The following is a 22331-nucleotide window of genomic DNA, read 5'->3' on the forward strand; positions in this document are numbered from 1 at the left end:
TGGAGCATGTTTCATGTCTTATTTTCCATCTCTGACATCTCACCAATGAGCAAAAGAGCAATTCCAGTCCACCTGTAAACTCTCTTTAACGTGGATTTCCATGTATCATAAAAACCCTCTGAAAACAATACAAATTCCTAGACATGCTGAAAACAATCAGGCCACCCCTAACAGATGCACGAGTGCATGATGAATGTGCTTTTGGGTACAGACCCACGACCTGTTCATGTTTCTAGCTGCGCACATTTGAGGCGCTCAGGTGATGCGCAGATGTGAATCCTTGTTGGTGGTGGAATTGCTAGAAGGGTGCAACATTGCCACATAAAAAGTATTTCTCCCCCACAGGAGCTTTCACCCCATTTAGGAGGGCAGTTGTGCTCTACCACCTTATGTCACTGAACCTTCCCACCCCTGCTCTCCTTTTGTGTTATGCAGTCATCAGAAACAGAAGCTTAGACAAAGCAATATTTACACCAGTCTTCCCCTACAGATGTCAAGCCATGCCATCCACATTAGAAACAGAGAAGGAAAAAGGCACAAATTTTGTTTTATGAGTCTCACAAATAAATTCTGCCCTTTTCCCCATATTGATTCTGGGCAACCCTCACATAAAGGAGAAACATAGCACTATGAAAAAAGCTGTCTAGCACCATATTTCTAAAATCAGAAAACTATTTCCAATGGCAGCCCACTAAACAATTAAGACATACAGCTGTTGGCCTGACATTTCACTTGCAAATGCTCTGATAGGAGTGCATGAAACCTTTGGTAAAAGCACTGTTGCTTGCATTTACCTCACCTAGGAAAATTCCATTCAGAGACAGCATCTGGTATCTAACCAGGTCTTGTCTTTCATACAGTTTTTCTGTTGGACCAGGCAAGGGGCATGGAGATTTAACTAGCTGCCTGTGGCCACAGAGGCACCGTAGTTCCATTGGGCTGGAAGCCAGAACCCCTGCTCACCTCTGACTTCCACAGGGCTCTGCAAATTGGACGTGCCATACCCTCTGTGTTAAAACACTTACTCATCTGGCTCACAGGTTGGATACAACTTTTTCTTCGCTCTCTCTTCATTCTGAATCTGTGGCAGATGTGAGTCTTTGTTTCAACCAGGTTATTTTAATAAAGAGAACAATAGTCTTTCCAAGGCCATATGTTGAAAGCTTGGGAAAACCCACATCAAAGCCAATTAGGGGCCAGATGTTGCTGATATGGACTGCCAGCAAAACCAACCAGAGGTGAGAGTGCTGAGCAGTTTCTTAGAACCATGCACTCGAATGTTAAATCTATAGCTTCAGGCTCCCTGTGACCTGGCAGAAGAAAAGTGTGAGGGTGAGATCTCTAGTACCATTGATATATTTTGTCCAAGGCATACTTCTTGTGTGTCCAACAGTTAGGTCCATACATGTGCAACACATACCTACATGTATTTTATATAAGTACATTTAAAGTATATTCCAGAATACAACTATGTGAATGGAAAAAGAAAGCAAAGCTCTAGTATCATGAAATGCAGCAATTCCACCCTCCGATATGGCCTCTGTTTTTTAAATCATTAGGCAGTAACCTTATAGGGGAACACATTACATAAATGCACATACAGTCTTCAAGTTTAAATGGATCATTATATTTTAATGGGAGCTAAAGAGATCATAACTATGAAGCCTTGAGTCTTACAAAGGAGTAGGAAGGACTTGTTCCTTCGAGATTCATATTTCATTTATCTTCAATCTTCCCTAAATATACCACAGGGTTTTTTTGCGTAAACACATGCATATACAGAAGACCTTCAGTAAACTTTAAAATCTCTGTGCACCAATCATAACATGGTAAGCTCAAAAACAAAGTGTCAAACAGAATGAAAAGAAACTTGTTTTTCTATGACACTTTTTGTACTCCAAGTATCCTAGAGCACTTTAAAATAAATTACTTGGAAGCTGCTAGTGCAGTCATGCAGCAGTCGTTAGTTCAAACTCAGGCCTGGATGTCAGAACTTATTTTGGTAAAAGGAGGAAAGTACTAGCCAAAACCAGAAGTTTCCTCCTCATTCTTTCCACGGGGTCCATTAGCTCTTTCAGGCTTGCCTGGTGTAAGCAGAAGAGTTCAGCCTGGTATCTTATATTGCCAGTTATTCACCACTGGTTTAAAAACTCTTTTAAATAATGTGCACAGAGATGCTCACAGACACTTCTATACACACAAATGTTTAAAAAGCAAATAAGTGCAAAATTTCGACACCTTAATTTCCACTACAGGACCAGATGATTTGCTCTCCTGTCAACAGCATAATGCTCACCTGGGAACAAGATTACAAGAATCTGTCCCCAGGAGACTTTCAATTTTATGGATGTCTGGCTAGTGGCCATCCCATTTCACATCAACAATCACCAAATTTGGGGTCGGTCTCCTGAGCTTCTCCTGTCCACTGTATTAGCCCAGACTAAGAAATATTAATTCCTCAGGCAATTCTGTCTGTAGTAACTATTTGCAACTCCCAGTAACTTCCACAGGAGTTACACCTGTGTACACAAAACCAGTTCTGGACTCTAGCTATTTTGCTAAATAATTTCCTCTAGCTGTGAAAAATCTACTGCTCTTATCTGTAGGTCAGAGTTCTTAGTCTGTCTAAGTATCAATTTCCAAACAACTGTTACATAAAAGAGAGCAGCAGTCTCTTTTACACTAAACCCAGATGTATTTCAGAAAGTGGCAATTTTTCCCAGGAATAATTTCCGCAAGCTGAAGGGCAAGACAAAAGCATGGTAGAGTTTCCCCTTCACCTGCCTCCAGAACATATAATTTCATCTACAACAGGGTTCATATGGCTTGTCTGTTTTTTCACATTCTTTCAGAATTAACATCCTTTATTAGACTAACTAACACTTTGCTAAAAAATGAAAGATGGATTTAAAAATGCCTCCTGGGGCCAAAACACCAGGACAACTGTCAAACCATGCAGTGGACTCTAACAGAAGTCCTGACATCAGACCAGCAGCAGGCAGATGGTGGAAAGCAAAAATGGTGGAGGACAAACTGAAGAAAAAGGAATGACAGAAATGAGAATCTTTTTTAACCAGTGTAAATTCACTGACTTTGAAGGAAAAGCTCCAAGGTAACATCAAGGTAAATAGGAGGCTGAACTTGAGGTCTGATCCTCCTGCCTCTTGAATATTTGTCTCTTCTAAGTAGAGGTGACAGAGAATGAAAAAATTTGGATTTGGCACCACTTCAGTGCTCTAGGCACAGGGACAATGACCTAGACAGGTGAGGTAGCTATTTTCCATCACCAGAACATCCATGAGATCTCTGCTGCATGGAACTGGGCAATAAGCAGGGATACAACCACATGATTTGAGGAATATCCAAGGACTGGAGAAGCAGGCAGAATTTATCTTTCCTCTTACCACAGTGGCAAAGAGCACTGGGCTATTGTAGGATGTAAGAAAGATTTTTCAGCAAAGCCACCAACAGCAGAGGAGGAAGAGCAGCACTTGACCCCACCGCATGCTAGGAAGATGCTACTCATTTGTTTACAAGTCATGTTCTGCTGCAATTCAGACAAGAAATAGGAGCAATCAGGTAAGCAGTTAAATGAGTGTCACCAGTATGCAGGCAGAAGAACCAAGCACTAAGGAGCTGGAAGAATGGGGGATGTACTGTCTGCCCCCTCTTCACCCCACCACCACCTGCCTTTTCCTTCTGCTACAGGGCTGCTGTAGCCAGCTCTGTGTTGACTCTTGTGTGACCCTCTTCAAAGCAGCACTTTTAAGAACTCAGAATGACCAATGAAAAAAAAAAAGACCCTTTATTCCAGACTTTATTTTTAGCCATGCTTGTGCCCTTCACCCAACCACTACATGAACAACAACAACTGAAGAGTCACGCTAAATGGCAGGCTGCTATATCTGAAATAGGGCAGAATTGTTCAGCACCTTGCCAGAAGGAAAAGAAAAAATAGATTTAAATAATTCATTGAGGGGTTTGACGAACTGACCAGTGCCCCTGCTCCTTCTTGTCCCCTGCCCATATCTGAGGAAGGAAAGAGTCCTCTGTGCAATTTCTTCTCACACCCTGCCAGCAGCAAGGTCTGCTCGCAAAGCCAAATTGACTTGACTGTAGTAATATTGTTCTGCTGAGACAAGAACAATGATCAGCACAACAGCACTGTTAAAAATGTTATAGGCTTCATAAAAACAATCACATCAGCTATAAAACGGTAGGTGATCATGACTGCTGCACTGCTCTCATCATAACTTAGCTTGACTTGTCTGGATGGAGAAAAAAATTATAGACAATTCCCTTTCCTTTCCCCCATTACCATGCAAAGTGATACAATGTCCCTATTCCCTGCTAGACCTTGGTTGCTATAAAGATAGAACGATGATTTTTAAAAGATAGGAGATGAGATTTGGGGTTGAAAACTGTCTGCATAGTGTTACAAGGTCTGTTAAAAAGCAGAACTAACTAATAACCAGCAAATTTTTAAAGGTTCATGAGAACCAGCAATGGCACTCTGTTTGGCTCAGCTGTAAGTGGGGAATCGATCAAGCAGGTCCATTTAAGACTCAACATCTGCACTTCTTGTCTAGGTAAGACTCCCTCTGTAAAATCACCAATAGTTCAGGATCAAGTCCTGAACACATGTTGTCTAAAAGGCTTATACTGATATATAAACATCATTTTAATTCTTTCTCATGTCATGCACATGTTTGCACTGCATAAGGCAAACACAGTACTAAGAAGATCAGTCATTCAAGCAAGATTCTGCTTGACTTAGGTCAGGAAACTAAGTGATAATGTCAGTCAGACAACTGAGACAGCTTTCAGTTCAGAGCAGCGCAGGACTCTTCAGCAAGGTCTGTTCAGGAGAGAGGATTTCTCTGCTATGGTAAGGGCTCTGCAAATAACTGATTTTCCAGAGGGCTAACTACAAAAGACAGACAACCAAGCAACACACTTTAGTCTTCATCAAACCAGATTGGTTTGGATTTCTGTTTTCCTTGCTGATATTAAAACCCCAGAAAAAAATCAGTGTATTAAATGGAACAGTCCAAGAGGCCCAAAACTAAATGTGCTGATTTTGATGAACTGTGTAAAAGCCAAAGGAAGAACAGAACAATGTCTACAAAGCAAGAGTAAGAAAACACCTTTCCCTTCCACCCACAGTGAAGGAGGATTTGGCTCAGTTTATTCCCCTGCCTGAAGAGAGTTGAGTGAAAGCTCCTGCTAATGCAAATGTGGGTTAGCGACCAGGCTATAGCACAGGGTGGGAAAGAGGGAGCAAGGAAGAGAAGGGAGCCTTGACCCTCCCTTCTTACAAAGTTCTACTTCATGTAAATAATTTAATAATGATTGGAGTAGTAATGGCTACTCCATGTCCCAGTCCCACTCAGGCCTGGATTGGCCTCCCTCTGAATTAAAGTAATTTTACAATTTACGGGGTTTTCCCCCTAAATGATCAAGAACATTCATGCATTTTTTCCATTTCCTACGCTTGGTCTTGTGACTTTCAAGTTACCTCAAACCCTAACTATTAAAGCTTTATTGATCTAACAACATGTTAAGCATACCAAATTCTCAAGAAACCAGTTAAAGATGTGACATATTATGAGAAAAGATAAAATCATCCAGAAATGGAAAATTTATATGCAAATATTCTCTGTGACAGAGGGAGAAACACAACCTAAGTACAAGATACCATTCAAAATAGCTGTGTGTCTTACAGAAAGGCTAGGGTCTTTTTCCTCCCTAAGTTCTCCATATGCAAAGTCAAGTGCTATTACTATAGTCAGAGAGAATCATAAAAGCTTCAGATGGAGGGAAACAACAATTAATAAGTTTTAGAGCTTTCTATATTCCACATGCAATAATTCAGGTATGCTAGGAGTCACATTTCCTGAATATAGAGACTTTGAAACCAAAGCCCTATCTTATTGAGAAGTAGTGAGTCATGACTTTTGAATGACAGCAAGTTGCAGTGTCTAGCCCTGATGATTCACAAGACAGTAAATCTCAGACCTGTCACAGATCCAGATGCAAGTATTTTGAGTCTGGGTCTTTGGGAGGGGAAAACTGCCCAAGCTGACATCGCTACAAATGATGAAGAAGATACCATGTAAAACTGAAATTCCACACTTCGAAGAGCACCAGAAACATTTTTTTTGTGGTCTGATGTTTTAACCATGATTTATTGCAATGATGCATATTTGAGAGAGACGCATCTCTGATGGAGATGTGAAGAGGTTTATAAGCCTAATTGGATGGCATAGGTATCACAAAGGCATGTATGACTGGCTATTATGCCATACGCTGTCATAACAGTGATTTTTCAAACGCTCATTATCTTTGTGCTGAGAAACATTAAAAGCTAAAATATTTTGTAAAGTAACCAGGGCAGTTTAGGAAACAGAGCTCAGCACCATTTATCATTCACTACTGCATACGACCTTAGAGTCTGGTGTAAAAACATTACAATGTGATTTGAAACATTACCCCACTTGCAAAACTGAGGTGGCTGAGGCTTCTCAAGAGGAGATGTTTTAATATGATTTGCTGTATTCTGTTACAGAATGAGTCCTTTGTAATAGTGACTTCACAGTTTGCTGCCCCTGCATTGATCATCCATAAACTCATCCTGATTGTCTGAACGTAAAAATCTGCTACACCATGCCACAGACTTTTTGTCAGTGCTACACAATATATGGATAGGCTTTGCAAAGGACACAATAGGACAGGGCAGCCCAGGGGGTGGGGGAGCAGACTGAAGCAATTAAAAGTGTGCAAAGGTACAAGGTCTATTCTCAGCAAGGTCTGCGCACTCCAGACCTCTGGAGCACAGACTACTACTACATGACTGTGAACTTCAAAAACAAAAGAAAAGTAACTAAAAAGCACAATTTATCTTGAAATGTGCCCTTGCCACAAAGAAGGCTAATGGTATCCTGGGCTGCATTAGGCAAAGCACTGCCAGCAGGTTGAGGGAGGTGATCCTTCCCCTCCGCTCAGCACTGGTGAGGCCACACCTGGAGCACTGTGTTCAGTTCTGGGCTCCCCAGTACAAGAGAGACATGGATATACTTGGAGAGTCCAATGAAGGACCATGAAGATGATGAAGGGACTGGAGCATCTCCCACATAAGGAGAGGCTGAGACAGCTGGGACTGTTCAGCCTCAAGAAGAGAAGGTTCAGGGGGATCTCCTCAATGTGTATAAATACCTGAAGGAAGTGAGCAAAGAGGACACCCTTTACAGCTAAAGGGTGTAAAGAAGGCGGAGCCAGGCTCTTTTCAGTGCTGCCCAGTGACAGGACCAGAGGCAATGGGCACAAACTGAAACACAGGAGGCTCCATCTGAACATCAGAAACCACATTTTTACAGTAAGGGTGACCAAGCACTGGCACAGATTGCCCAAGGAGGCTGTAGAGTCTCCACCCTCACAGGTATTCAGAAGCCATCTGGACATGGTCTTGGGAAACCAGCTGTAGGTGGCCTTGCTTCAGCAGGGGGGTTAGACCAGATGATCTCCAGAGGTCCCTGCCAACCTCAACTACTCTGTGATTCTGTTATGCTCTGAATTGGAGGAATGTTTCTCAAGGACAAGTGTCCTCCCTCTTTCAACGCTTCGAAAAGTTACACTTTCATTCTGCAGTAGAGTAAAATAATGTTGCAAAAACTTGGGTTTGTAGGTTTTGCTTTTTTCCCCAAAACTTAGAAGCACGTGTTCCCAGCCAACTCTCCTATTAATGCCTCTAAACTGGGAAGAGCAGAGATTTGAACCTCTGCCTCTCAGCACAATTTCTTTAAAAGAAAATACACCTCTGTGAAGCATTGTGACTGAATAAAAAAGTGTTCAGGCCTAGGACTTCATTAATGACTGCGGAAGCTTTTCTTTCTAAACCCAGCTTAGCAGTAGCAGATGATGTGATTTAGTGCCAAATGCAAAATTACAGTCCTGTCACAGTGAAATTCACCTGACTACTTTTTTAAAAAAAACTTCAACACTGAAAAGGCCAAGGACAGGGGTGCTGCCCTACCCACTCAATCCTGAGCACTTGCTCCACCACCCCGCAAGACAAGGTGACACACGCATCCCCACCCCTCTGTTGTGGACATGCTTGTGCTGGGTCTAGAAATGGGCTCAGTACAACAGTAGATAGCACTGCCAGAGCTCGCTCGAGACCTCTGCAAACTGCAGACAAGGACTTCAAGCCAGGTGACAGATCTCCTGCATCCTGCTGTTACAGGGAAAGACAACTGAAGTCTCTGGGGTTAGCAAAGTAAGCACTTCTTTAGCTGACCTAAAATCTGTGCAGTTTTAATCTAAAAATTCAGCTCTGATTAAGAATTTCCTTCTCCCTTTCTCCCCCCATCTGGCTGTTTATTGCTGACTCTCCTTCCAGCTGAGAACAGTAACTGGCACATCAACACCCACAGAGACTCTCTAATGATCCAGGGGAAAGTTAATCACATCGTAGCATCACATAAATCACAGCAGTTGGTCTGCGATTTACTCAGCCTTAGTGAGGGCCAGATCTTGAGCTCCCAAATCAGCCTTTCTTTTTTTTTTTTTTTTTCTTTTTTGCAATAAGACTATTTTCATTCTTTCATTTCACCTACTGAATCAGTCTGAGGCATCATAATGGCTCACAACACTACCAACTGGGAAATAAAACCCCATGTTTCTACACAGGAACAAGTTCTGTTGCCTTTTCTAGCTTCCCCTGCTATGATGTGCTCTGCTTAGCCCAGGGTGTTTCACAGGGAGGTTGTATGTGTATGTAGACAGGCTACTCTATCACGGCAGCACATCACCTTAGAGGGTTAAAGCCTTTGCTGTTTTTCCCTGCCAATATTCTGATTTAATGTAAATTAATTTATTTCTGGGAAAAAATCCTATTCGACATACGCATGGAAACATGCAAACACACACACAAAATTCCTACTCAGATCCACTCTGCTTATGTAGCCATGTCTGAAATGTTGTGTTGTTGTGATGTACAATAAATATAAAAGGAAATCAGGCACTCAACCAGCACCAGCTAAGCAGAAGGGCTATTTTTCCTTTTCCCAGGAGGCCGTTGTTGACACCAAGCTGTGCTGAATCAGGAGAGTAATGGCACTCAGAAGCCAATAGATCCTGCCCCTCAAAAGCACCCATCCTTCCGAGCACCCACAACATCCCTTAACTATACCAAGAATTGAGGATTCAGTTACACTCAGGATAAGGGAATGAAAGCATTAACACAACAACAAAAAACAGTATGGAATGACAGAAGAGAAAAAGTCCCACCTAGAAATCTTTTTGTGGCACCAGAAACTATATGAGGTTTATAGCATTCACCTGACAATAAACCAAACCTAACTTCACATAGCTTGCTGTGATTCACCTCCGCCCTTTCTTCCTAGTTTTCATTTTCGCCAAATGGTTGAAAACCTTAGGGGATAAATTTAACTAATTCTGGCTTATTGTCTCTACTTTTAGCAGTTACTCTGTCTGAAAACTAAAATCCTTATGCAAACTGGTTCTCAGATATGTAATCAATATTTAAAGTATTCCTAAAACCTTTGTTTATCAAAACATCATAAACATGAGTTCAATCACCATGTCAAAATATTTAAAAGATTTACTAAAACAAACATTTGATTAATTTTAGCCCCTGACTGGAGGACACAGTTAACAGCATATCAGCTTGTGTGAATTTATAACATTGGCTTCTGTGAGATCAGTGTCTTCCTGGATTTCAGTAGATTTTAGGTCTAATATTTGCAGGTTTGGAAAGCTAAGTTACAATGGGTCCTTCAGAGAAACCTACTTTTTCTTTGCATGTAAAATGAAGCCCCAGTGTGACTGCCTGCTAGGACGACCATTTGAAGGAAAGAAATAATACAGAAAATAAGTTTTTGCACCCATTGAGGATGAATTTCAGGGCATAATTTAGTTTGGTTTGTGATCTTGATGTATATTTAGCTTTCTTGGTTGGACAGCTGAGGTACAAAAGAGTGAAGTGATGTCTCAAGATCACCAAGTAGAACCTGAAATCTCTGTCGTCCCTTAGCTCCAACACAGACTGTATTACTCTGAGCTGGGAGACTTCTCATCAGTGTCCAGTTCTAAATTTGTGTGAGGCTATCAATTCCAAACCCAAATGCCTGCGACCAATAAGTACAAAGCATTAAAATTTCTCCCTCATAAGAAATTTTTGCAATACAAAAGCAGCCTGATATTAAGATGTTAAAACAACAACAACAACAAAAAATTAGTTACCAATTACCAACTCAAATTGAACAAGATCTAGCTATTATCTCTCTCTCCCCACACACACCCCTCCTTTTTTTCATTTTCCCTTTAAAAGAAAGAAGAAAATTATAATTTAGTGCCTGGCACAGCATTTCATGGATCATTGCTGAATTTTAAGACGTGAAATGGGTCAGCGCTGCCCTGAAGAGGAAGCTGATGTCAGTAAGGCGCTATTGTAACTGCAGTGGTCAAAGGACACGGAGGCAAAGCGTGCAGAATTAGATAGCATATCTGGTGAAAACAGTTGATATGCTCAGGGAAAAAAATATACAAACGCATTTTCAGGCTCAGAGTCCTATAAGCAAGTGTTAGGATACTGTGTAAGGAATAAGCAAGTGTGGGTGAGACTGGCAGTAAAGAAGATTCACCTGTAAGAACGTAAAAAGCGTATGGAGCCTCCCACTGCAGACTAGCACTGAGTCTGGCCCTGGCACAAAAGCAGGCTCTGCGTGGTGCACAGCCGTTGCTTCTGTGTTTTACACCAAGAGGTCCGGTGCAGGCACCATGTCAGGTACAGGCAACAACGGGATCTCCAAGGACAAACACAGTCAGGAGCTGCTGTGCCGTGACATTTTGGTGTCTGCTCTCAATTGCCCATGCCTAGCTACGGGGGCCACTGGTTTGGGCCTGCTGAGGTAACTCCTTCCAAAACTTGGTGAAGAGTAAAAACATCCCTATATCATTTTGGTGCTTGAAGGCCACTTGTCCATGCACAGGGGGGGACCCCATAGGAGGGATTCCTGAACGGGCTGATTTGTGCAGATTTACTGCTTTCAGGGAGAAGTAGAGGAGCCCAGTTTTCCACCTGCTCACAGGCTTGAAGATGAATCAAAGCTATAATTTCTGTATTTCTGTATCATGCTCTTATGCATTTGGAAACCATGGGATACAAGAAAGTGAACTAGAAAGCACAATTCTAGCCTGAATTTAAAAAAAAACAAGTAGTTTTATTGCAGGTTAGCACCTCTTGTCCAGAACACCTAACGCACATCCTGGATGCTAGAGCTGGGGATTCAACATTCACAGCAAAATCCTATTTTCACAATACTGGATGTAATGCTGGCCTTAAAATGCACCCTCCCTCTCTGAGCCAATATAGTTATCCCAACTCTGGATGCGGGGGTTTTTTTGGTTTGGTTTGGGTTTTTGTTGGGTTTTTTTTTTTCCCCCAATACAGATGCAGCCCGAATGGCTTGCAACTTCATTAACTCTGGGCCTATAGATATGGATGTTCTCAGTGGTTTCTTCTGGAGACAATGTTTGGGAACCTCAGAGTGATTTCCTATCCCAAATCATGGCTGCTCAGCCAGGATTGTGGGAGGTAAGTCACCTTATATCAGTAAGGTGACATTGGAGCTGGAGACTGTTCCCCCCTCACTGTTATTTTGTTTTTCAGCCTGCTGGCTGCTTTACTGCTACCCAGCGTGAACAGGTCCCCTTACACCAGGCTTTTAAAAATTAACTGAGATATCAATATCACAAACACTATGTAAACATATGATTTCTAGTATTTTGCCTGACTTCTAGTAGGACTGCAATCTGTTCATTATTAACACCGATGACAGATTTGGTAGCGAGATGCTCTTCTTTGCTTACCTGTGAAAGGACATATTCCTTCCTTCCTTCCTTCCTTCCTTCCTTCCTTCCTTCCTTCCTTCCCCCCCAGTGCATGAGACAAAGATATGTTACAACGTTCTGCCGTGTTGTGAAGCTGTCGACTGTCTGCCATTAGGGGTCCTTCAGAAAAGGCTGAAGAAACATTTGTTAGGAATGATATGGAGACAGATTCAGCAGGTTTTGGATATGATTTTGCTGGCCCTGGGCTATACGGAGATTCCTATGAAGTCAGTGTCACATAAATTGTAATGGCCTTTCTTCTTTAACAGTTATAATATTAATTAGGACAAAATCTAATTCACAAGCTGGAGCTGAATGGGGGAATTAGCTAATAATGTATGATTAAACAATGGTAAGCAAGGTCACTGCCTGACTAAATATTCAGTAATCAGTGATTAGATTTCATTGGTCGATTTCTTTAAAGGACCTGATTGGAGATGACCTCTTTCTTTTAGATTAAATGTCTGCTCAGGCTGAGTTATTATTGATCAAGAAGCTGACCTTATGGCCAACACTGGCACTCCCCCATTACTAATCTCTTTGCATGCAGTGTGCATGTAGTCACTGGAAAACTTCAAAGAGATTCAATCAAGTTGACGATTGCTTGGTTAATTAACAAAGTGCCATTTTTTGGTATTCCAGACTCGTCGTTCTCTGCATTCTTAGAGAAATCACTACTAGCATTCAATTAAAACAGCAGTCAGAGAAAAAAAGAGTCCATAAACTTTGCATGGGGCAAATCCCCAGACAAGGGGAATGAAGGGGTTTTTTCCCTCTCCTGTAAGTGAAGGAAAGCTGTAATGAAGAAGGTGCTTTTGTGTCTTTGTATCCTGCAAGGTGAACTTAAGACATGGAGTGCAAGAAGGTGCTTTGCAAATTGTCAAGCACAAGAATGACCTCAGGGAGGCTTTTAGCTATCTCGGAGCTCCAACTACCTCCATAGTTCATATGACCAAGTAATAATGGGCAAGAATTTGTCTTTAGGACATAAGGTCAAATATTTATCTTATATCTACTAATTTTCTAGTGTTTATACCCCTCTTAGGCTGCATGTTACTATAAAAGCAGTTAATAGTTGTCTTCATCCCCACCCTACAAAATTTTACTGTAACTCTTTTCTAGAAGGTAAACCACTAATTCTTTAAGGGAGAAAATATGAGCCATGCAACCAGCACATAGTCCTGAGATTTTGCAATCTTCAGAAGAACGTGGTCTTGTCTTCATGTCAAATGTTATGTTCTCAGGAATGAATTATTTTCTTGGTCTGTCTGTGTGTGGTAGGAAACTCTCTTCTCAAAAGCCAACAGGGTTAAGTTAGTCAGGGTTTAAGTAACAAGCAAAAACCACACAGGGCTCTACAAAATCTCAGCTAATCCTACAGATGCACGCAGCTGCAGTGAAACAACTTAAACCACGACAGAAGTCAGTTTAGCCTGAGAAATTTCACAAATCGTGTACAAATTCTGCCACTGAATTTGCTCCCGTTTATTGGGGTACTTAAGGAATAATGCCAATTGTAACAACTCAGCTGTGACAATATAAAATTTGCATAATGGGATTTAGTTCCTTTATCTGTCTGGGATTTTTATACTGACTTAATCCACGATATATGAGCATCTCTCTTGGCAATCTGCTCTCTGGCCTTTTCTAGATTCAAACCAGAGAACTTGCAGCATTTGCAGCAAATCTTTGGTGCACAACATACATCCAGGCAGACAAAAATATATCGAGTGTCGAAGTAACTAGATAGATCAGTCTCCTCTTTGGGTTACCAGAAAATCTGAGCTTGAGTGACACTGTCTGAAGGAATTTTGCGCAGAAGCAACGTGGCTGAAATGTTCCAGCCAGTCTTTCTTATCCACCTGAAAGCATGGAGTGAACATACCATCACTCAGAAGCAGTCTTTTCTGATTTCCTTCACACAGCTGTCCCCTTCTTTCTGTGGCTTTCTTCAAATTAAGTTCCAATCTTCCTATCTTTGATAATCATATAATAACATTCAAGGCCAGACTTGGATAAATGCAGAGCTCCGAGCAAGATTTAGAGGTCAGCACTTTTAAAAAAAAAGCCAAACAATTCAAAACCACCAACAACAACAACAAAACCTCTTGTCTAAATGGCACATATGGAATTGAGGATGGTTATTCTTTTTAAGCAACCTTAAATACAAGAGGGGAAAAAAAATATTTATGAAAGTTGCAATCTTGAGAAGCAGAGTCCTTTAGCTCACATTCAGATTCCTGCTCAGGCTCTGAATTATCTGGCTGACTGATGTTGTTTTCTGTATTTCAAGCTTCAGTCTTTTAAAAAATTAGAGAGGAACGCTTACCTGTATCAAGCAGACATAAAAATGAGTTTCACTTTGAGACTAAAAGAACGATAGCAACAACTTTGGAATTAATTTTTCAGAACTGAAATGATCGATACTCATGGCATGTATAAGATAAAAATCAGGCATATTTGCTGATGTCGGTACAAAACTTTCAGGTTGACTAACATGGGGATGAAAATGAAGGAAGAAAAGACAGACTAGGCCCTTCTAAAAAATAGTATTTCTCAGGTTGCTGTAGCTACTGCCTTTGTTGACAGCTAATTCTAACAGCAGCATTTAGGGACATCAGCATGGCTCACCAGGTCATGGCAACCTCTGCTTCAACAGTACACATGCATGGTTATAAAGTACTACTTGCAGAAGGTCAAACATTAGGATCTCAACACAATGATATTTCCAGATTTCTCCTCTTTACTAAGAGACCAACGGGGATTGTGGCCCACCCATTAGCTTTGCCTACTGCAGCGCATGCTCCCACTGGAAATGTGTGAAGACACCTGCAGAGCACCTCCTCTGTGGTTTTTTGTGTAGAAGTCTGTGCTGTACCCACCCCACCTCCCGTCATGAGCCAGCATTGCTTCCCTGGGGCTCTGCCAGATATCATAAAGATGAGCGTGGCATGGCACAGCATTTTTTAATCCAGGCAATGCCAGACACGGTGATGAAGCCATTAGCTTTTACTTCTTGATCATTTAGTTGCAATAAATTCTAAACCAAAGCATGCACCTCATTACAAATGAGGATGGAAACAGTGAAAGGAAGTTGCCATTTTCCCGGCCAAAGCAGCACGGTCTGTAAGTGCATACATTACAGGCTGTGTAACCCTTGGAAGGAAATTATCACAAAAAATTATACAGATATTTTAATATAGTCCAGGGAAGGTATTCATCTGAATTCCTTCACCGCACAATGCAATGTGTCTGTACACCTCTAGAAATATTTACTCTTATTAAACAAAGGCAGAGTCTGCAAGCACAATAAACAAAGCTGTTAATTCAATAGACTGCTCTGAAAATCAAGGCCCTAATTCCTTAGCACTCTTTATCTAGCACTCATTCAGTCACCTAGAAGACACAGTTATATGTTAGCCCTAATTCCAAATGACTGTATTAATAAAGATTGTTCAGCACTAGACTCTTGCTGTACCTTGAAACAAAAGTTTTCTTTAATTGAAATTTAGGATCCCTCTTTGGCTTCCTGTTGTGTTTGGTCTCATAAAGTGAAGAATGCTTCAGTTAATTTAATTTTTTTTAAAAAAATAAGCAAATTTCCAAGCAAGTCTCAATTTCAAAATTTTAAATAAACTTTCAAATTCATAATTTTACAAGCAAAATTTGAACTTTCTCTCAGAGAATATATTTTCAGGTGTTCATAAAGGACTTAAATGTGCATTTTGGACCATCACTTTACAGATGTGTTAGAAGGAAAGTTCAGTTCCTCTGAGTTTACAAGTTTTAATACACAACAAAGAGCCCGTGTAGGTCAATCTTTAAAATCAGAAATATGTAGGGTTTTGCTTTTTTGTTCACGGGTCTCTTCTAAATTCCTAGTAAGAGGAGAACAACATTTTGGGGGGTAGCAGGAAGTGTTTCATTTAATGCCAATGTTTATATTACTTTGTTTAAAAAAATCAAGCAAATTCCTAACTGAGACATTGTTTCAAAACAAAAAATTGATAGTAAAAATGTTAAAATTAAATATTTACATCCTCCCTTTTTCTGGAGCATAAATCATAATTTGATGAAATCTTTGATAAAGGCACATTTGTTCTTCCATGGGAAAAAGTTTTGGCTGAATAATACCACCTGCATCTGCAGTTCTACCTCCACGGTACCTGTCCTCACTCCAGAGCACACAACAGAAGTGTAAAAACCTCTGCACTGTGCATAAAGTGGCTTTATCAGGACTGTTCAGACAAAGAGGCACCAAAGGGAAGAAGCTACAGGGAATTCCCATTGCAGGGCTGCTTTCAGTGCTTGCATTTGCACCAAGAATTGGCTGCTGCCTCCTCCTGCTTAAGATATCGGCCATGGAGAAACTGCACGTGAACCCTACAGCTCACAGGGGGACCCCTGAGAACCCGCACCTTGGCTATGTCTCTCTTACCACTTCCCCTTCCATTTAGCACTGCAGGAAACCAAGGAGGCCAGGGAATGGTTTTTACTCACAGCCTAAATACAGGCCGGAGGTACTAAGAGCTAGGTGCACCTTGGGATAAGGTTGCCTGAAGTCTGCTCCACTCCCATCCACAAATCACTCTGTGGAGACAAAAGTACCTGCCAAATAACAGGAGAGTCTTACTAAAATACTGTTTTCAAATAGGAAATAAAACCAAAACCTTCTTCCCCACAAAAAAAATCAGGAGGTAAAACTGTTGGACATTTGTTTATTACCTAAGACACAGCTCTGGCTGGTAATTACTGCTAGATACACATTTTTTAAACAATCAAAAGATGCTTAAAAATAATAAAGCTGGCCTGGAGAGAAGTATTGATTTGATTATTTTATTCCTTTGGGAGCAACCTGGGTTTAATCTACCAGTGATCTCGTATAGATATTTTTAATGCATTTATTTTTAGATATGATAACACAGAATATATTGTTTTTAAAGTTATACCTCTGTGGGAACCAAAAGATGTCTAACAGAAAATAAAACAACTATACAACATTCCCTTGAATAATTTGCAACCCCGTGAGGTAGAAATCTTCCTTCAAATTCAATGTCATAAGCTGACTGCAGAGGACACTAATAGTGAATTATCCCCAAGCCTAGAAGCAAAGGTCTACCCAAAGTAAGGGGTTAAATGTGAGAAATCTGAAAAGACAGATGCTTATCTGAAAAAGTCACTGAATAAATATGAGGCAAGCTGTAGCTTTCTGCTGACCTCCTAAGTGGTGGGGTTTGGGAAAGAAAACAACAGGAAGAAATTAAAATAAAATTAACTCCTATAAAATAGTAAAATTATTCAGAAGGTGTAGAGGAATGCTAATGCTTTCAAACACATCCACCTTTCATGCTACCCTTGAACAACTAAGGAAAGGTCATGCACCATACAGGCAAGCATCTGGAGTCTGCTTCTCTGAACAGCCCCTGTCTACTTGTCCCATACCAGCTGGAATCAATTCTCATGATCTTCTTGTTTGCAGTAAAGTGCTAATACAAAAAACCTCTGAGTGACCCAAAAGGCACTGCAGTCCCATCTCTAGCATGCCCCTGGGAATGAGACAGAGTCCTGAAGAGGAGAACCTCCAAAGTTACAGGCAACCCTAGAACAAAAGGGAGGTAAGCAACCCAAACAGTAAATTAGAAAAGCTCTGTAGAACAGAGCACTGGGAAAATCATCTGCCTTCCTGTGCTGACCAACAGGAATAAAACCACGGAGGCTCATCCCTCCAGAGCTCTGGGGAATTGGCCCAATTTCAGTGAACTGTTCTAATCCCAGCTTTGGGATCCTCCTTGAGTCACCCATTGCAGCTCATGTTTCCAAGCCTGGACACCCTCAGGCATTGAGTAAAGGATGTTTTCAGTCTCACATGGATTGAATGGCAGCTCAGGGCAGCAAGCACTTAACATGGCAGGATCAGGGGGAAAGCTGAGCAAGTGCAGAATACCTTAACAGACTTTGTGGCAAAGGCAGCTGGTCAGGCACAAGTGTCCCACAGGCTGGATTTGAGTCACGCTGCCAGCTGAAGCCCACTGTGTGCGCAGGCATACATCTGCCTATAGGGACAGACAATACGAGGGGGTAGGGGAAAAAAGCTAATTTATAGCCGCTTCTCTGAGTGTTGTACAAAGGGCTCTACATCGTCCCACGAAGGGATGGGTAGAGAAATTTCTTTTCGTGGGCAAATCAAGAATTTCACAAAGACACCTGTAAGTGCAATAGTTCACTCACAGCCACTTTGATATTAATTCCACAGGGAGGATGAAGAAGAATAGGCTTACCTTCACCTCCCCTTTTATGGTTGGTTTTTTTTTGTTTTTAAAGATGCTCTTAGTGCGACATGAATTCACTATGGGAAGAGAAGCAGGGAAACTACAGCTGAACAACAGATTGATTTATTTTCTTTGGAGGTTAGAAATTCATCATGGCCCACCATTAAAGGTGTTTTCCAGTCACACTAACCTTTGGTTTCTGATATCATCCAAGACCCTGTCAGCATCTTAAGGGATGCTCTTAGCTAGATGTCTGATTGCTTTCTCCTTTCATTTTCCCCCAGCTTTTCTTTTAGTGTTGCCTCTATTGGCTTATGATAGAAGGAAAGCTTTTAGCTTTTTCCTTTACAAATTCCACTCACAATTCTCATTTAAATAAGCTAAACTGAGACAGTAAAGTGGTCAAAAGTTGCTTAAGAGGACGAATTTTACGAGCAAGGAGTACAGCTAAGACAGACCTATGTAAGAATAGATACAGATTTATAAAAACTATGTTCCGCTAACAGAATGGATTACAAGAAATAGGCATGTTTCTAGCAGAAACTGAAGTAAATAGCGAGAAGGTGAAGAGGCTGGGATAACATCAAGGCATCCAAAGAGGCTGCACACCCTGACTGAAACTGGAAGTGAAAAACAGCTAGTGCCCTTCCGTGTTAATGAACATTTGGCAAGGGGACAGAGGCAGGCTGTCAGGACGCTGTGAGCAGAAGGCTCCGACTGACAGCCCAGCTGGGAAAAAACTGGGCTGGGCACCCAGAGCTGGCTCCTGCACCCCCTGGCCGGGAGGGTCTGCCCCCCGGGCCGCCCCCCTCCCCGTGTCTGGGGGGTACGGCCAGCTGCCGGCTGCATGCCTGCACTACGCCTGACATGGAGAAAAATGCACCAGCACACCCATGTGTTAAAAATAATATTAATAATATGAAGAATAATAAATCTTGTGACCCTAAATATTTTGCGGTTATATCAGAAAATAGTTAGTTTCTCGCTTCAATCTTAATTTTTGCTGCATTCCTCTCTGGTCAGGCTGATAAAAGCAGCCCTTTTCCAAAGAGTAAGCCTCCTAATAAAATTAGGAGGCAGCCCATTGTGTTCTGGCGTTTTGTAAAACTACCCTGGTGTGTGTGTGTATATATATTTAAGTCCTTGACAAATTTGGACTCCACTGGAGCAGTAAGAAAGCTAAAGTCAAATTAATCAGAATAGATTCCCTAGATGAGACAGTCATTGCTGCTGAGCAAACCTTTAGGGAGAAAAGTTGTCCTTGAAAAATATTTGATGAAGCTGCTGCACTAAGAAAGGGGCTAAATCTATGAATAAAACAGCCACAGAGAGGTCCAGGGGCCCCATAGGCTCACTTTGTTAAGCAGAGAGAGGCAGGGGAGAAAAGGGAGAAAGAAGGAGGCTGACACCGAGAATTTCATTTTGTACAGCAACTCAAAACATCTCAAAACCTAGAGAAATCTAGAGGGCTGTCCCACCAAGTCCAAGAATCAGAAACAACGCTTTGCCCCAAGGTATCCCTTGAGCTAGTCAAAGCATTTAAATCCCTTGGGTAGGTGGCAAGGAAGCAGAAGGGAATTTTCTTCCTAATCATATCCTGAAACACTGGTTTGGGGCTCTGCCTCTATTCCACAGCCAGAGATAGAAACAGAGGTGCTTTCCAGGTCAGGATCCAGCCTGGGGACACCCCCACTCCTCCCCACTCCGATCATGACTTTTGCTCAGATGCAGTTCAGGGTGGGAGGACTCGTGCCATCCATAATCAACATCAGGTTCATCTCACCTGCACTGAAGGCAGCACAAGGGACCACAATGCAGTCAGACCAGGATATCAAGAACCCCCATCTTTCCATCTCCCTTTGCAAAGCATACGCACAAATCCGTTTTTTTTTTTTTTTTCTTTACTTTTAACATTTCTGGAAAGCTCAAGTCCTGCACTTCTTCATACAACATGAACCTGCAAATTCGCAGGCTGGAATGATTTGCCTGGGCAACTTGAAAACCAATAACAGAGGAACAATTGCACTTGGGCACATCAAAGGTCCAGCTGGCCCAGTAACCTGTCTCCAGCTGACCGGCAGCAAAGTCAAGGGAAGAGGACAAGAACAGTGCAAGTTTTTAGCGATAAACCTTCAGACTGCTCCCTCACCCCCCAGTGATTTGTAGCTCGGGGATCTCATGAACCAGAGGCAACATATGTGTATAGGGAGGCCTATGTTTTTGTTCTTTACTCCCATGACCTTGCTCATTTACTTTAGAGACCCATATGAATTTTCAGTTTATGCAACACCCTGTGGCAAGGAGTTCCACTACTTTATTCTCTATTTTTCTCTGTGTCATAATTTCATACACGTGTACCTTCTCCCTTAACAGCCATCACTTTTCCAGAATGAAGTCTTCCCCTTTTACGCTTTCCTCATTTTCAATCATCCAGCCAGGTAACTGAAACAAACCCACACTACTCAGGGAACTACACACACACCTCTGCCAACAAATATTTGGTTGAAGCTGGGATTGAGGGAAAAAAAAAAAAAATCTTTCCAGGTGTTTCTTAAGTGAAATATGGTTTAAGTAAAGCAATGCTGAATAACTATAGATTACAGGCATTTTTTTTCTTCTTTGAGAAAATCAGTCATAAGAACTAAACACTTTATTATAAAGAGTTCCCCTGGTCCTAGAAGTAAAATATAAAATACTAGAAAAAAAGAAGGCACTTGATGACTGGGGAAAGGCTTGAGGTAACCTGTCATTTAAGCAGTCAGTGTGTTCTCAGCCTGCTATTACAACGTTTTGCACTGTAACAGTAACAATAATAGGCTTTATCAGGGGCATTTGTCAGCCCTCCTCTCATGTAAGAAAAATTATGTCCTCAAGGGAATATAATTTTTATGTCGTCTCTAGGGGCATTAATAATTCCATTTTCTTCAGAATCAGCCTTTAAAGTTAGTCCTACCATCTACACAGTTCTCCAGCCCATAGTTCCTGACAGAAATGTTGGTCCTCTCCTTCATGAGTGCCACGACAAAGACAGCAGTGATGAATAATCACCGCTTGGGTGGCCCATACAGCACTAAGCGTAGGTGAGGGTGAGCACCACCAACTCCCGCTGACACCAGTCAGACACTGTCACTGATGCCCTTGAGGACAGTGGGAGAAACACCCCTCAGAGATTATTAGGATGTTCAAAAAGAGCTGTACTACCACTAGTTTCACTGGGTGCTGCAGGGTATGGGCCTTTTTCTGACTCAAGCCATGTATTAACACTCTACCTGTACCCTAAGAAGAATTATATGTCAAGTACTTAGAAAAAAAAAAAAAGCAATGGCATATTTAGTGGGCTATATTCATCTCTAAATTAATTTTTTCCTATGACTCAGTAAAAAAAGTAAATGCAACCTCACTTTCACCTTGGAAAGCACTGGGAAAATTTGAGATTGCAGAAAGCCTCTCCGTCACTGTATCATTGCTCTCTCACTGCTAGGCACTTCCAAAGGACAGTCTGAGGATGCAAAGAACTTACTTGTCAGTAACGGAAGTGATTAATTTAGTCATGAGACCAACACACACATTTTTATCTGATTAAGTCAAGCCCACTTAACTGAGTTTTCTCCATTAATTCTAAATCTTCTGGTAGATACCACTTTCATCTCATTCTGTGCTAATAAAGTAGCTTCATCATTGCTCTCTAAGCAAGTAGTATGTGCACAACTGTACAGATTTGGTTGTGGGGTTTTTTTTGGAGAAGAAGGCACTATGCATCCAAAAACCTGCATGCTAATACTGTCAGATTGAAGCAGGGATAGGTTCACTGGATATTTGGATAGGAATAGTACCAGATATAGTTTACTACCAAATATCTAACCCAAATATATATAATGATTCTGGAGAGCGTGAGTCGTTAAGTATATGGATTTTCTTCTACCCAATTTAACTCTGTTTGTTTTCCCTTCATCTACCAGCTTTGTCTGGTAAGAACCAGTAACTTCATGATGCCTTTCTCTATGGGCTGTGTAGCAGTGCTGGGCTGTATGCTGCTCCTCAGCTACCTCACAGACTGAGGGGCTTCCAGGGGGATTTTCAAGTGTTATTTCAGTGAAGTTATTCCCACATATGGTTTATGAAGCACTCTGCAGTCCTAAGGGATGAAAG

This window comes from Egretta garzetta, unplaced genomic scaffold (assembly GCF_000687185.1).
Source record: "Egretta garzetta isolate BGI_Z169 unplaced genomic scaffold, ASM68718v1 scaffold94, whole genome shotgun sequence".
NCBI lineage: Eukaryota > Metazoa > Chordata > Aves > Pelecaniformes > Ardeidae > Egretta > Egretta garzetta.